General features: G+C 39.7%; 1 protein-coding gene across 1 annotated transcript in view; it reads left to right on the top strand.

Annotated features, from left to right (window-relative positions):
* The first annotated feature begins 7,785 nt into the window (after positions 1-7,785).
* FGD4 (FYVE, RhoGEF and PH domain containing 4) overlaps positions 7,786-16,218 on the top strand; it is a 148,807-nt gene continuing 140,374 nt past the window's right edge. The window contains exon 1 of the mRNA XM_028113200.2: positions 7,786-7,811. The gene's annotated coding sequence lies outside the window, so the exon portion shown is untranslated. The remainder of the gene's footprint in view (positions 7,812-16,218) is intronic.

Genomic DNA, 16,218 nt, shown 5'->3' on the forward strand with positions numbered 1-16,218 from the left:
GAAGACTTCTGCTTTTAAAACTGAATAATCAAATGATTAATAATTAAATTCAGTAAGGACAGGATTGCTTTCCTTCCTGTTAGATAAGGAATAACATTTCGTCATTAAAAATTTTTTTAACTCAAAATTTCTTTTGACCTTTATCACTTCTTGCCATTTATCTGTTTGGGAGTACAAACTGAATTCACAGTGAAATCTGTATAGATATATATGAATGCAAATTAATGGGAAAAACGCAAACAGCCCATTTTATTTTTGTGGCCTTGTTTACTTGTGTCTGTGATTTTCTTTCATTCTTTTTCTAATAGGTATAATATAGTTACATTTTCTGGTAATAAGAGTCCCCTGTGTGTGATAGAACTGAACTTAGTTGGTAAATCAGTATTTTATCCACAGGAACATGTTTTGCAAAGAGCCTCATGAATTTCAAGTGCTCCATGACCAAGACAATTACTATAGCCGGTGATCTGGTCTGGTGTTTGTTCTTGGCAATGAAGCCCAGAGAGATTTAATGACTTCGTTAAGGTCATCCAACAAAGATGGGTAGGATTAGGGCTCTGTCACGTGGCTTCTGACTTTATGTTTGTTATTCTAGATTTAACAACAGTACTTCACAGGCATAACTGAATTTGGAGGGAGGTGTTTTTGTTTGGGAAGTATTCACATATTTGGCATATAATCCCCATGTTTACAGATGAGAAATCAGGCTCATAGAGTTCAAGGGATTTGCCTAAAGTTTTCTAAACTTTATTAGTTAGAGAAGAAGCTGCGTCTTGTGCTGAAATTGCTGGTCCTTTCTTCATTTCCCTCCTACCAATAGACAGTTACATGATCAACAGGAATGATGAAATCTCTTTTGAGTCACCATTTCATTAAAATTAAGTTTTCAAGGCTTTAGATGCAACAGCCAGTAGCTGTTTGAAAGAGATTTGGTTGGTAAATTGTAGTTGTTTGGTGATGTTTGACTGTTGCTATTATAAAGATCACAAACAAAATTAAAAGGTTTTTTTAAAGGTTTTATCTTAATTTTTAAAAAAAATTTCATTTATTTTAGAGAGGGAGAGACAGAGTGGGGAGAGGGGCAGAAGGAGAGGGAGAGAATCCCAAGCAAACTCTGTGCTGAGCACAGAGCCTGACTCAGGGCTTGATCTCACGACCCTGAGATGATGACCTGAGCTGAAATCAAGTCGCATGCTTAACCAACTGAGCCACCCAGGCACCCTGCTTTTATCTTACTTTTTAAATTGTATGTCCTTCAACAACAACAACAACAAAACTGGAAAAAGCAAGCATTCATTTAAAAATCTAGAAATATTTTCAAGGAAAATAGATACTTGTTTTGAAATAGAGTATCAGATCAATATGAAAAATTAAAACTTTGGTTATACAGCTGAATTTAAAGTGTCTTATTTATTTCTTAAAATATTTTCCTGCTGTAATTTTTCTGTTCTTTGAAGTTCTCAATTTGATATTTAAAAGTTTTTATTTTTGAAAAAAGTTCTGGCTAAAAACTAGATTATTGCACCTGTTGTATCTGAATATAGTTGTTCAGATTGTCGCTGGGACTTACAAGGCCTAAGGCTGGGTACAGGTTACTGGACTTGGTCTCTTGTGTGAAAATTCATTGAGCATGGTATGTGCAGTTTTCTCTCTGTATATTACACTTCCATTAAAAATGGCATAAATAAAACCCCTGTGGAGCAAATACATTTCTTGAATGGCTAATCTTAACTTTAAAAATTTTATAGTTGTCATTAGGTGGAATCATTATTTTGCAGCTTTACCCAGCTCTTTTTGTAACATTTGAAGATTTACCTTTCCACAAAACTTGTATTGAAGATGTCATAATAATATAGCAGTAAGTGTTATTTATAATAGTATGATGCAGTGATATAGGAGCTGCTGGGAAGAAGCCATGAAATCTTTCCAGGCCAGTTTATGAAGTAAAAATGGACATTGGGACTGGATTTGTGAAGGATTAGTAAGAGGTTATCAAACAAGGAATAAGGGAGGTAGGTATACTCTGAGTGAAAGAGGGAACACCTACCTGATAGGAGCTGAGAAGCATTCTGACCCCAGGCTTTCATAATACTTTGTATAAATCTTCGTTAGAGTATTTTTTCACATTATGCTATAATCTTATTTATTTCATAATTGTGCTAGGAGTCTGGGCATTTGCAGGCAATGAATGACTGGGTCTTCTTTGTCTTCCTCAATGCCTGGTATATAATAGGTAGCCAGTAAATGCTTACTGAATGAGTGAAGGTATGCAAGACCATATGTTAGAAACATCTAAGAATTTAGTGGGCTCCAGAATAAGGCTTAGTGTGGGCATTGGTAAGAGATAAAGCTGGATAAGCTTTTTATGCAAGGCTGAAGGGTTTGGGTTTACCCTGTAAGGAGTTGTAGTGCCATTGAGGATATCTGAGAAGGGAGTGGGTAATGTGATCAGACTTATAATTTAGAAAGATAAGTTTTAAGCCATGCAGAGCATAGACTGGAGGAGCTGTATCAAAAGTTGAAGGCTGAAGGGGTACGTGCACCCCGATGTTTATAGCAGCAATATCCATAATACCCAAACTATGGAAAGAACCAAGATGTCCGTCGACAGATGAATGGATAAAGAAGATATGGTATAACACACACACACACACACACACACACACACACACACACACACACACACACACAGGAATATTATGCAGCCATCAAAAGGAATGAAATCTTGCCATTTGCAACGATGTGGATGGAACTGGAGGGTATTATGCTGAGCGAAATAAGTCAATCAGAGAAAGACATGTATCATATGATCTCACTGATATGAGGAATTCTTAATCTCAGGAAACAAACTGAGGGTTGCTGGAGTGGTGGGGGTGTGGGTGGGATGGGGTGGCTGGGAGATAGACATTGGGGAGGGTATGTGCTAATGTGAGCACTGTGAATTGTGTAAGACTGATGAATCACAGACTTGTACCTCTGAAACAAATAATACATTATATGTTAAAAAAAAAAAGAAGAAGATAGCAGGAAGGGAAAAATGAAGGGGGGGAAATAGGAGGGGGAGATGTACCATGAGAGACTATGGACTCTGAGAAAAAACTGAGGGTTCTAGAGGGGAGGGGGTTGGGAGGATGGGTTAGCCTGGTGATGGGTATTAAAGAGGGCACGTTCTGCGTGGAGCACTGGGTGTTACATGCAAACAATGAATCATGGAACACTATATCAAAAACTAATGATGTAATGTATGGTGATTAACATAACAATAAAAAATAAATAAGAGTTGAAGGCTAAGTGGGGTATAGGGTGTGTGTATACTTGGAGGCAAGTGAAACAATCCAGGTGTTGGGAGAAAATATTTGAACTTTTGATTATTTTTAAAAAATCCTTATCAGTATTTATTATGTATGTTGAAAAATCATCTTAGTTATTACATCTGTTGATGGTGACTTCGTCGTCTGAATGTTACATTGTCACATCCCATGTGTTAGGTAAGGCTTCCTGAAAGGAGAAAGACAGCCCTGTGACTCAGAAGGGATAGCAGGGCTTTTTTGTCTTTGCTTTTAATATTTTGCTAAACGGTACAGTTCGTATGTATTTGGTTCAGTGGATTTATACAATATATTGGCTAGCTTTAAACTCTCACAAAATGATACATGAGTGCAAAAATACTCTTAAGGAAACCACAGTTTGAAGATAAGCCTAACAATAAAATGCAAGTTAACAATAAGTAAATAGGAGAACTTGCACTTCTAGTAGCTCTGAGTCACATTATGCGAAAATAATGTTTAACCTGATAGGACAAGAGGGTGACCAAAAAACTAAAATCAGAATTATCACAAAGATTCTTTGAAGTCTGGGTGTATATCCAGTGTGCAGTATGAACTTTGACTTAAGCTTTACTGTGCTTTGAGATATTAAGTAATATTATGAAGCCAGTATTTAAAACTGCTTTTCATTTTATCTTTATTATCCTCTTATTAAAAGTTCTATTTTTGTGTATTTTATAATATACTAGTATAGTCATCCATGTATAATTTATAAATACTCATCTCTTGGGGTGCAGAGTCAGAAGTTTTAATGGGTTGTATGAAAAAAACTTGAGAAGATTGGTTTAGAGAAAGATGCTGAAAAACTAAGGCAAAGAGGAGTTGGTGATCTGAGGATCTACTTAGATTCTTACTAGGTACTGTAGACTTTATGGTGTCCTTTGTATATTTTCTGTGATAAGTTAATGTTACTCCTCTGACATAGACACTCATTTTATAGACAGCAAAACTGAGGTTCAGAGAAATGAAATACCTTGCCCAAGATCCCAATTACTGTATTACAGATTAAGTATTTCACCCAGGTCTCTTAAAAATTCATGGGCTTTCTACATATTGTTTCTATTGAATAACTAGGGATTTTAAAATGCTGTTAACTGAGATAAAGAATACAAGTAATCCATTTTTTCCAGTAGATTACTAGTGAATTTTTAATGAAGTTGTATTTATAGAAACCCTGCTTGAAACATCTAATCCATATGTGATGTGTGTTGTTCCTGTGTCTGAGGGTTCAGCATTTATTCATCGTGTTCAAAGTTAATATTGATTTTTCTAAGTTTTTGTATGTTAATAGAATACCCACTTAGGAAAAAAAATATTTTTCCTTTCGAAAGTCAGTCCTAATCTGAATCAGGAACATATGGGGGGAAAAACATAAGCAATATTCAACTCACACTGATGTAAATACACAATTTACTGTTGTATTTAATTAAGCCCTTGTCAGATGAAGGTTTTCATGGCTCCTTATGTATCTCCAGGCTTGTAATAAAAGTTTTCAAATGATTTGTTCAGTCTTAGAAGCTAACTAGGTGAAGAAAAATGCCTCAGAGCTTAAGAAGCTTTTGCTCGATGACTTTAGTCATAATATTTCCCCTGATTCATCTGTTTCTTTGGTTCTTTTGGTGTCTTTTTGCCAGGTACTTTATTTATTTGCTGTGGATTTATAAACTAGCAGAAGTGGAATTTGAGTCTGCATATTTCCACAGAACACTGAGAGATACTATAAAGCAAACAGAAACCTTCGGGGGGAATTTCAAAAATGTTGTGTATTTTTTAAATGGAAGTATCTACTTGTTCCCAGTTTATGCCCTCTGCCCTGTAACTATTATCTTTGTCTTTTTAAAGGTTTTAACTATGACCTTTTTGTTATGGATTTGGTTTGGTTTCTGCATAAAGTCAGGTGGCTAATAACAAGTAAACACTGCATATCTGTCCTAGGAGAGTTGGTATAAAAATTACTTTTCCGTTCTCCATGTGGCAGCCTTAAATGCCTTCACAGGTTACTCCATGGTTTGCCTTTCCTGATAATTGTCAAATACGATAATGCATTACTTCTTTTTCTGCATATTTCTTTTTCATCTATGAGGAAGCCACTATATGCTTGTATTTAAAATGAAACTAAATTTTCATCTAAATAGGTTTGCAAGTATTTTTTTTAAAGATTTTATTTATCTGAGAGAGAGAGATAGCGAAAGCAGGAACACAAGCAGAGGGAGAAGCAGCCCCCCCCCCCCCTCCGCCGAGCAGGGAGCCCAAGACTAGGCTCAGACCCTGGGACCATGACCCAAGCTGAAGGCAGACGCCTAACACTGAGCCACCCAGGCGCCCCGCAAATATTTTTAGTAATAGACAAAAGGCTGGAGACAGTTTGTAAGTGCAGAAATGCTTGGGACTCTACTTAGCTCCCTAAAGCTGCCCACCTTCCCCCCCCCACCCCGCCCCCTGCCACCACCCTCCTCTCCAGACCTCCAGTTCTTTCAAGAAAGTATAACCAGGGCCACAATAAGGGAGAGAATACAACAAACACATGCCAGGCACGGTATGTAGCTGTGTAGTACCCATTATGGAATACATTATTTCCATTTTACATGGGAGGAAACTAGGCTTCAGAGAATTTAAATGTGTTTTCAAGGTTATACCCCCAGTAACTGACAAAGTGGGGATTGATTTCTGACTGTAGTCCCATTGCTTTAATTTTTCTTCAGAAAGATAACCTATATATAAAAAAATCTTAGCTTGGTGTCTGTCACATGGTAGGTTCTTAATAAATGTAGGTTCTCTTTAATCTTTTTCTGAATTGTTCTTCCTTTCATTGAAACAGTTAAAAAAAAAAAAAGACAAAGAGGATTAGCTGCTGTTTCTCCCCTTTAGGGAAGGGTCAACTTGATTAAAAGAAAGGAAATGTGCTACATATCCCTATGCTATTTTATCCCTTTTGGGCTCAGCATGAGGGGACCATTCAGAGAGCTTTTATCTTTTTCACTCTTGTTACTGAAGTACAGTTGACATACAATGTTATATTAGTTTCAGGTATACAATATAGTGATTCAACAACTCTGTATATTACTCAGTGCTCACCACAAGTATAGTTATCTCTGTCACCATACAGCATTATTACAGTATTATCAACTCTATTTCCTGGGCTGTACTTTTCATCCCCATGACTTATTCTATAACTGGAAGTTGGTACCTCTTAATCCCTTTCAATTACTTGCCCACCCTCCACAGAGAGTTTTTCTATTTTGAATATAAGTGAGAGCCAACTGAGCTGTAGAAAGCTGGAGGCCATTTGACCCCTTAATAATAAGGGTTATTAAGGAAGGGTTTGTTTGAAAAAAAATTTTTTTTTAAGATTTATTTGAGAGAGACAGCATGAGCAGGGCAGGGGAAGAGGGAGAGGGACAAGCAGGCTCCCCGCTGAGCAGGGAGCCCCATGAGGGGCTTGATCCCAGGACCCTGAGATCATGACCTGAGTCGAAGGTAGATGCTTAACTGACTGAACCATCCAGGCGCCCGGAAGATTTTTTTTTTTTTTTAATAAGTAAGCGTTTCTGGAGCTTAGCTTTGCATATAAGGCCAGGTGGCTCCTGAAGCAAAGAAAGAAGAGGGAGTTCTGACAAGTTTTGTTTCTCAAACTTAGATATATTAAGTAGTGATGAGTCTCATCAGGGCCCTTGGACATATGTGAATGGTCCATGTGGTGACATTCGTAAATGCTAGTTTGTGAATGCCCCTTTGGGACCCCAGAGTTGTGTAGCACAGTTGCCTTGAATCTAATAGATGGATAATTTCTGATTACGGATCATTTTCTACTTGTATGGGTCTTTAAGTCTCTTTAAAATCCCATCTGTATGTTTTACCATTTAAACAAATGGTAGCAAATATAGTGGCTTCTCCATTGATGGCTCCTTTGGAAGTGAAGGTTGTCCTAATGAAGACAGGCTTTGTGAGGTAGGAGGCATCTGAAAGCTAGGATCCAAGGGAAGAGGCTCCGTCTCAGCAGGGGGCTGAGGAAAAAAACTTAATTGGCTGAGGGAACCGATCTTGAATGCAAGGAGTGAACACTTGCTCTGGTCATGTTAATCCTTGCTGCCACTAGGTGGCAGGACAGGCAAGAATCCTAGGCGGACCTAGAAGGTTAGGAAGCCGGGTCAGCCCTGCCTGCGGGGGTGGGAGAGGGCGGTGTAGCCAGTCAGGATGCCACAGGGAAAGAATTTGTGCCCTAGAGTTTGTGTCTTTGCTACTTACTTTAATTCTGATGAAGTTTCTGGTGATGGAATTTATTACTTAGAATGTGTCCTCTTAAAGGCATGAATCATAAAATCTTAGCTCTCAAAACCCCACAAAGTTCTGTGACCAGGCAGTTAAGACACTGTTATACTTACTTTATAGATGCACAAATAGAGGTCCATGGAGATGTCGGCTTTCCCAAGATCTTACAGCAAGTCACTGGCTGTTCTTGCTCATCGAGTTCCAGTTCTGTGCCAAGTAAGCTATTGTTTTAAGTGCTGTCTATTTATGGAGAAAGCTAGAGGTGGGAGGATGTTCTAAATTGTACCTTCTGGTTATCCATAATCCTGAAAGTAGGCCCTATCCTGCCCAGACCAGGCACTGCTGGTCAGTGGGTGGTAATGACCAAACTTGTCAGTCCTGTGACTATAAGAAAATGACCTTCATTAGGTCATCATTTAAAATGCAGAACTATGAAGTGTAGCTGCCACATCGTACTTATAGGATTGGGGGGATTAAAGGAGGATGTCTGTATGTGTGCCTAGCGTATAATCTAACACCATACCTAGGATTAATAAAATGTTTTTTCCTCTGTACCTGCCCTCTCCCTCATGGTTCATTTCATATCTGTCTCTTGATTTAAAGATATCATATCAGTTATTTGGACCTATTAGTGATCAGTTGGACCAGTGTGCTAAAGTAGGAGGGAGAACTTTCTTAACAGTCTAGCCTTTTAAACTTTCTTTTGTGATCACAATGACCTTTTAAAAAGTAGTGTTACCATCAGTTACTTATTTTCAAAAGGAGAGCAGTCAGTAACTGCTTTTGAATAGTGGTTTTCAAACTTATGAACCACAATCCCGTATAACACTGTGTGTGTGTGTATACACATGTGTATCTGGAATAAAATTTATCCTTTGTGTGTACATAACTCTGTTTTCTGTCAGATCCACTAATGGAATGAGACCGCAGTTTGAAAAATCTTATGCCTTAGAAAAGAAGATAAGAAAACATTCTTTTTTGGCAGATTGGCAACATCCAGGGCCAAATTCAAAATACGAATGTGTTAGAAGGTGGGGGAGAGACAGTAAAGTATCTCCCAAACCAAGAGGGCACTTTGAGACCAGAAAATGAAGCAGGCCACTTCATATATGTTACAGAGTTTGATTCAGGGTAACTGACTGACGGGGTTGATCAGGCAGAAGATGATGATCCATAGCAGCTGCATAGCTCTTCTCCACAAAGTCCAGACCTTAGTCCACAGATTTTATAGAGCGAGGGGACACACAGAAGGGCACTGTAGTAGGACCAAAGGGTTTGCATGCACCTCGAAGGGTTTGCATGCACCCAATTGACAGCTACCCTTTAATTAGATCTTTTGGCACCACCTGTGCAGCAGGAAAGAAGGAAGACTATGTTATCTCTAACAGATTCCTGGGAGGTCATTGAGCAAACATGAGCAAGATGGAGGCCCAAGGTGGAGTCAGTATTGTCAGCACTCCTACAGAAGAGGAACTTGAAACATGCAAGTTTGGGTCGTAGACCTTGGACCTTCAGATGGGGCATTGTCATTTTTATTAGCTCTCCCTACACGTACTCATGCCCAGAACTATGATTAAAGGCAGTGAGAACAGAAAGAAAAATGCAACATAGGTACTGTGAATCACAGCTAATGGTCTTGCTAAAACTTTTACTCACCCTGTATGTCTTCTGTGGATAGGTTTTAAACTTACTTCTTACAGTTCTTGGATCAGCGGGCTTGTGTTAACTCATATCACCTAGCAAATCCACTTGACACAGCTTTGGAAATCCAGGTGTGAATGAAACAGACTGCTGCCTCAGCTGCTGACAGACTAGGGCAGTGGTGTGGGCTGGTGCTGTCTTGTTCATAACGTGGTGTGTGTGGCCTCATTTGCTCCTCATAATCCTGTGAGAGAAGGTGAAATTGGCTTCTTTGTTCAATATGACCACCTGTACCAAAAAGCAAACAGAACCCAGGGATCTGCAAGGTTAGCTAGCTTGCTCACAGTCACATAGCTAGTACAGGAGATGCTAGTAAAGTGTCAATCCAGGTCCACCTTACTACTAAAACCTTGATGCCAAAATCTTCTATAATATGAAATTGGAAATGTCAATGTCAAGAGTATTTTTATTGTGGCTTACATACAAATTAAAATACTAATTCTTTTGGAGACAAGTTCAAGAGCATAGCACAAGAAAGTATCCCTCACCTATCATTGTTTAAAGGCAAATAACCCATTCTTACAGACTTTGTACTTCAGATATTTAAGATGCCTTCACTGGGAGGATACCATCCCCACAGATGGTTTTTTCCCCTCTGTGCAGCAAACCTGGAAGCCAGTGCCTGTGTTTTATGGTTTGTCTTGACTGTTTTTGTTCTGAAGAACCCGAGCAGTAGACAAGTGGGTGGTATCGTCGTTGGCGATATTGAGGTCTGAAAAGGTTACGTGAGAATTTAAATGAGAACTTGGATCTTCTGACCGCCTGCCCACTTCTTTGCAGAAGCATTAAGCCATGTGGGCAGAGCAATTGAATGTTTTGGGTAAAGGCCCAAGGTCTAAAATGGCAGAGGAAGAGCACCACGTAATGTACTTGCCATTTAAGTTTAGAATGTAGCCATATCAAGACTGTGTTTGGTCAATGTTCTATAAAGTGATCCCATAACAGAAAAATTAAGTTTTGCACTTACTGGCTATTTTACATAGCCAATAAGCAGCCAACTCAACAGGCAGAAGGGTTATTCGAGTTGTGATACTTCCTTTCTGTCCCAACTTTTTTTTTTTTTTTCCTAAGTCAGCTTCATGCCCAGCGTGGAGCCCAGCATAGGGCTATGAACTCACAACCCTGAGATCAAGACCTGAGCTAAGATCAAGAGCCAGACATTAACCAACTGAGCTACCCAAGTGCCCCCCAACTTCCTTTTAAAGTTTTTGCTAAGCACGTATTTGCATGTGACCCAATAAAACATGCTGTGCAAATAAACACTGGATTTATCCGTGGCTTTTAAATGTGTTTGGTCCCTTTCAGCTGAAATTCATGATTCTACAAAAGATTAAAAAGGATAAGTGTGAGTAGGGCATGTATATCATAACCGGTGAAAGGCTGATTCAGTTATAAAACAATAAGGAGAATGGATAAAGTTTATTAATGGTTTCCTATGTGTCAGGCAACGTTCAAGGGTTTTACCCATTTTATCTTATGAAATCTCCTCAAAAACCAGTTGAAGGTCAATACTGTTCTGGTTTTTACAGATGAGGAAACCAAGCCACTAATAATTTAGGTTAATAAACTAATAGATTCATAAACTTAATCGAGGGTCATATTGTGATAAGTGGTAGAGCAAGTATAATCTGACTTGAGATCTTATGCTTTTGATAACTGTTATATATCCTCCCTGTGTAAAAGAAATTAAACTAAGTTAATAGAAAAATGTGTCCTAATTGTAGTTTTATTAATTTATATTCTGATCTTGTACAAGTCAGTTTATCTCTTTTTATCTTTGTGTCCTCATCTCTAAATTGTATATAATATCTATTCTGCCTACAACTTCAATTTGTGATAAGGATTAAAAACTAGAGTGGTATAGTGGCCCTAGGGCAGGATATATTGTGGAAATGAGAGGTGATGAGGTAAAGACAATAGAAAGTATAGTGTTGTGTTTTTTTTAAGATTTTATTTATATATTTGACAGAGAAAGAGCACAAGGAGGGGGAGCAGGAGAGGGAGAAGCAGGCTCCTTGCTAAGCAGGGAGCCCAATGAGGGGCTCGATCACAGGACCCTGAGCCAAAGGCAGATGCTTAACTGACTGAGCCACCCAGGTACCCCTAGAAAGTATAGGTTTAAAAAGCTTATATGCAAGAAATATTTCAACACGTTGGTGTGGTGGCACTTACTTTTCTCCCAACATGGAAACTGTGAGAGCATGGAGAAGTAGCAGTTTCAATGATCAGAGGATGGTTGTAAGGGATGCCCTGTAGGTGCCACTGCTCAGTGGGGGCAGGCCACATTAGACAGCAGCAAGATGAGAGAAGGGTGATGTGGTGGGGGAAGTTAGGATGAAGCATGACCACAGGTGGTGTGTTTACAGTGGGTCATTTGCTTAAGCAGGCAAATGTTGGTGGAGGGGGTGAGAACCGGGTAGAGGAGTACCATAACTATTTAGGTTAATATTTGGTAATACTAAGGTATTTTGAGGCAAGCATGAATAGTTCAGTCACTTGTAATGGAGAAAAATGTGTGATGCTCCAAAACAGAGATCAGTGTACTTTCTACCACTGTCTGTTGTCTCTGCCTCCCATTTTCCTTTCAATTCCATAATGGCCTCAGCAGGTCATTGCTAAGGCCAATTTATCTAATTATGTGATTTTGTTTATATTATGTTTGTGTTTCAAAGCTTTGAGCAGAGTATAAATTGCCTTCAGCACTCTTTCTCTTCTTAGGAATCTAATAAGTAAGGGATAATAAGGTGTGCCTAGCTATATCCTATTCCAGGCATATTCATGTATTCCTAAACAGCATGATTTGCTGGCGAGCACCACGATTGGAAGAAGGGTTAGGCATGTTCTGGTCAGGAGAGGCCATTTCCCCCTCATTGAATGACTCTTCCTGTGTAGATATTAAACTGCTGGTAGCCAGGCTATGACGTCCCAAAGGGGATCCCTGTATTCAGGATTTTCAGAGAAACAGGACCAGTAGGGTGTGTGGGTATGTGAATGTGTGCACGTGTATTATAAGGAATTGGCTTGTGGGTTTGTGGAGTCTGGCAAGTCCAAATCAGCAGGCTGAAGACCCAGGAGAGCCAGCGATGTAGATGACGTCTGAAGGCAATCTGCTGGAGACTTCTCTCTTGGGAAGGCTGGGTATTTTGTAGTTCTATCGGGGCTGTCCGCTGATTGAACGAGGCCTGCCACATTATGGAGGGCAGTCTGTTTACTCAGAAATCACTGATTTAAATGTTAGTCTTATCCAGAAACACTCTCCAAGTGGGCACATAGAATTAGCCATCACAGCCCTCTGTGAGGTGTGCTATAGGCAAGGCCTTCATAGGACTTTAGAACGCTTACCATCTTATCCTCAGAACATCTCTTAAATGCCAGCATTTTTTGTTCAGTGTATTAGGTAGAAATTCTATAACCTGTTTGAATCAAATTAACAGATAAGTTACTTTTAAAATTGTATAATGGCGGGGGGGGGCGCCTGGGTGGCTCAGTAGGTTAAACATTCTGCCTTCGGCTCAGGTCATGGTCCCAGGGTCCTGGGATCGAGCCCCACATGGGGCTACCTGCTCGGCGGGAAGCCTGCTTCTCCCTCTCCCACTCCCCCTGCTTGTGTTCCCTCTCTCTCTGTCAAATATATAAATAAGTAATAATCTTAAAAAATAAAAATAAAATTGTATAATAGGGGCGCCTGAGTGGCTCAGTTGGTTAAGTGTCTGCCTTCAGCTCAGGTGTCTGCTCAGCAGGGAGCCTGCTTCTCCCTTTCCCTCTGCTGCTCCCCCCTGCTTGTGCGCGCGCTCTCTCTCTCTCTCTCTCTGTCAGATAAATAAATAAAATATTTAAAAAAATTGTGTAATAGTTTACAAATGCAAGGAATTTAGGGAAGTGGTGAGTGGAGAGGGTGTGGGTAGAGTTAAGTGTAAATGGGTGTATTACCACCTGTCATGAGGAGTACAGTTTGTCAAGAGAACAATAAACCCTTGTTTTTGTGAGTGTACTGCACATTAACATACACTGTGTGTGTGTCGGGGGTGGGGGCGGGCTGCTTCTTAGAACCTTCTCTTAGATCTGCAGGAAAATCCCGTCTTCATTTTGGGGAGGAGTGGCTTGGTGGGGCCTTTGGAACTCTGGTTCTTCTACCTAACCCCTGAATTCTTACCTTCTGGCCCTGCTGCAGGCTCCCTGAGAGGACCCCTTAAGTTGTGCTGTGAGCCCACGGGTTGAAGAGTTGCATGGATAAATAAAACTGGTTTACATAGCAGCTATTTTCTGGGCCATATTGTTTCATAAACCTTGGGAGAATCTAATGATTTGGAAGGGGTGATTTTGTTGCTAATACACTTAGAGATAGAGCAACCACAATTTTAATTCTTCTAGTTAGTATAGAACAGTATTTTGCACCTAGTTGCTCAGTGAATGTTTGGAAAGCTTTATTCTCTTTCTGTATTCATTCTCTTTTCTCTCTCACTTCTGATGTTCCCTGCAGCTCATGTTTGAATGCCTGTGATAGGAAGAATGCTGTATTATTTTTTTTTCCTTAGGAGAGATGAAGTAAATAGAAGTTTTAGATTCCCTTGAGAAATTTTTAAATGAGATTAATCTTAGTATCACAGTGGAAATAAAGTGCTTAATACTCAATATTACATACCATCTAATACCTTTTAGAGTATGTTTTTATAACTGAAATCTTTCATTTTACTCTAGAGAGTAAGCCTTTTTTTCGTTTGACTTGCAGAAATGGTGGTGGTTTTATTTTCCAGTGAACTCTTACAACAAAATGTTCATTAATTAAAAATAGCTGCCCCATACAGGAAACAGCTCATATAGCAGCTCCTGACACTGTTCTAAAAACAGACTTGAGCCACTCTGAGTGCTAAAGAGCAATGAACGCTGAATACCATGTGAACAAATTCGGGTAAAAGCATGCTGTTTTTTAAGAAGGCTCTGTGTGCCTTTCTCTTCATGTTTTTCTGTTGATAAGAATCATGTGCTTACTATTAAAAACCAAATATTATAGCAGTATATTCTGTAGAAAGTGAAGTCCTCACCCAGATTGTGGTGTATAGTTAGTCTGGTGGTTTCTACCAGATTTTTTTTCTGTGCGTATACAAGAAGGATAGACTTATTTTTAAAATGGGATTATATGTTCTTTCAACTTGGTTTTTCACTGATATGTATTGGAAATTTTCCATATCACATTTCTCAAAATCCTCTTCCTTTATTATTTAAGTTAGCATAGTATTTCACCTTATAGCTGTAATACAATTTGTTTAAACCAGTTCTCGATTAATAGACTTAGGAGTTGATACTCTTGTTATTTTTTTTTCCTTGAAGATCATTGTTTTTAGGGCAGATGTACTTGCAATTGAACAAAGTTACCACATATATTATACGGGTAGTGTAATATTTTGAGAGTTTACTGTGTGTCTGGAACTTTTCTAAGCATTATCCTGTGAAAATTAGAATAATTCTGTGTTATAAGGGATTTATTATTGTCTGTATTCTCGAGATGCAGAAAGCCTCCGAGATCCTTGCATGCCATCATGACCGTACCTAAGATAAACTGAAAGATAGGGGTGACTGGGCTAGACACGTGAGAGCCCTTTAAATCCAGAGGAGCTAAGCAGAAGGACAGTTGCTGTGTCAGCATAAGACAAAGCAGAGTTGAGAAATTCTTACTGGTGTTACTGATGTTAAAAGAAAACCTTCGCTGGTTGCTATAACACCTGGCTTCTCGAAGCCCTGCCATCTTAAACCTTGTGACTGTGCCTGGGAGATTCCCTGGCTGTCACCACAGACTGCTTGGTATTTGTGTGCCCCCAGCCTCTCTTCCAAATTCCTGAGACACAGGGCCTTTCCTTGGATTGGTCTGTACTCCTGGTGTGCCTTGCTGAGCACCAAGAGATGTCAGCTACTGCTGAGATTCCCATCCCTGGCCAGTCCTCTCTGGTGGCTTGTGTAGCTGCTCATTGCTTTCTACTGAAAATGGGAACTTTCTACTGACTTGGACTCTAAGATAGACTCTATGAAAAGTCTCCTGAGACCTAGAAGGTTTATTTCATTTGCTTAAATGATTGTTGAGTTGATCCTAGGTATAATAGGATGAATTTGTAGAGGGGGGAAAAAAAGTTTACTGCACGTTACAGTTCTTCATAATTAAGTAGCCTAGTGTGACTAGGAGAGAAGTGAAGCTTAAAATACCACTAAAAGCGACCTGTTTGGGTTATTAATGGCCGTGTAATAAACCACTCCAAAACTTGATAGTCTAAAACAGCGACTTATCTCCTGATTCAGTACGTTGACCAGGAGGCTCTGTTCTATGTGGTGTCATCTGGATGCTGGGTTGGCTGTGGTGCTCTGAGGCTGGCTTGGGAGCTGGGACTCAGTGGCTGCTTAGGTACCCTTGTGGTGTCTGGGTTCCAAAATGGAAGAAGTAGATGCTGCCCAAGCAGTTAAGGGCTAGGCCCAGAACTGGCACTGCATCATTTCTGACATATACTAATGGTTTCAGCAGTAATAGGCCTGGCCCAGCGTCCATGTGGGACGGGACTGTACAAGGGCGTGAATACCCACAAGTGTGGTTCATTGGAGGTGACCACCAGAATGACAGTTTACCATAGTGTGCTCTCTGGCCCCTCACATATGCAGACTACGCTAGCCCACACACAAGACCCCCACAAGCCTCACTCTGTTGCTATGTTAGCTGGAGTCCAGAAGCTCATCTAAATCAGGTCCAGGTGCAGATGAGGCTCTTTGGGTACAGCTAATCTCAAACAAATTCCTGTGAACTAAAGGCACAAGTTATTTGCTCTCCTACTCCCACCCAACATACAACGGCAAGGCAGGGACAGGAAAATTGCAACAGACACTCTCCTTCAAAAAGGTATTAGAGGCTGTGGAGAAGTCATAACACAGATACACTGCTGAT

Source organism: Eumetopias jubatus, unplaced genomic scaffold (genome assembly GCF_037043125.1).
Source record: "Eumetopias jubatus isolate StellerSeaLion01/CBP00866 unplaced genomic scaffold, mEumJub1_p1.0 scaffold_8, whole genome shotgun sequence".
NCBI classification, from domain to species: Eukaryota; Metazoa; Chordata; class Mammalia; order Carnivora; family Otariidae; genus Eumetopias; species Eumetopias jubatus.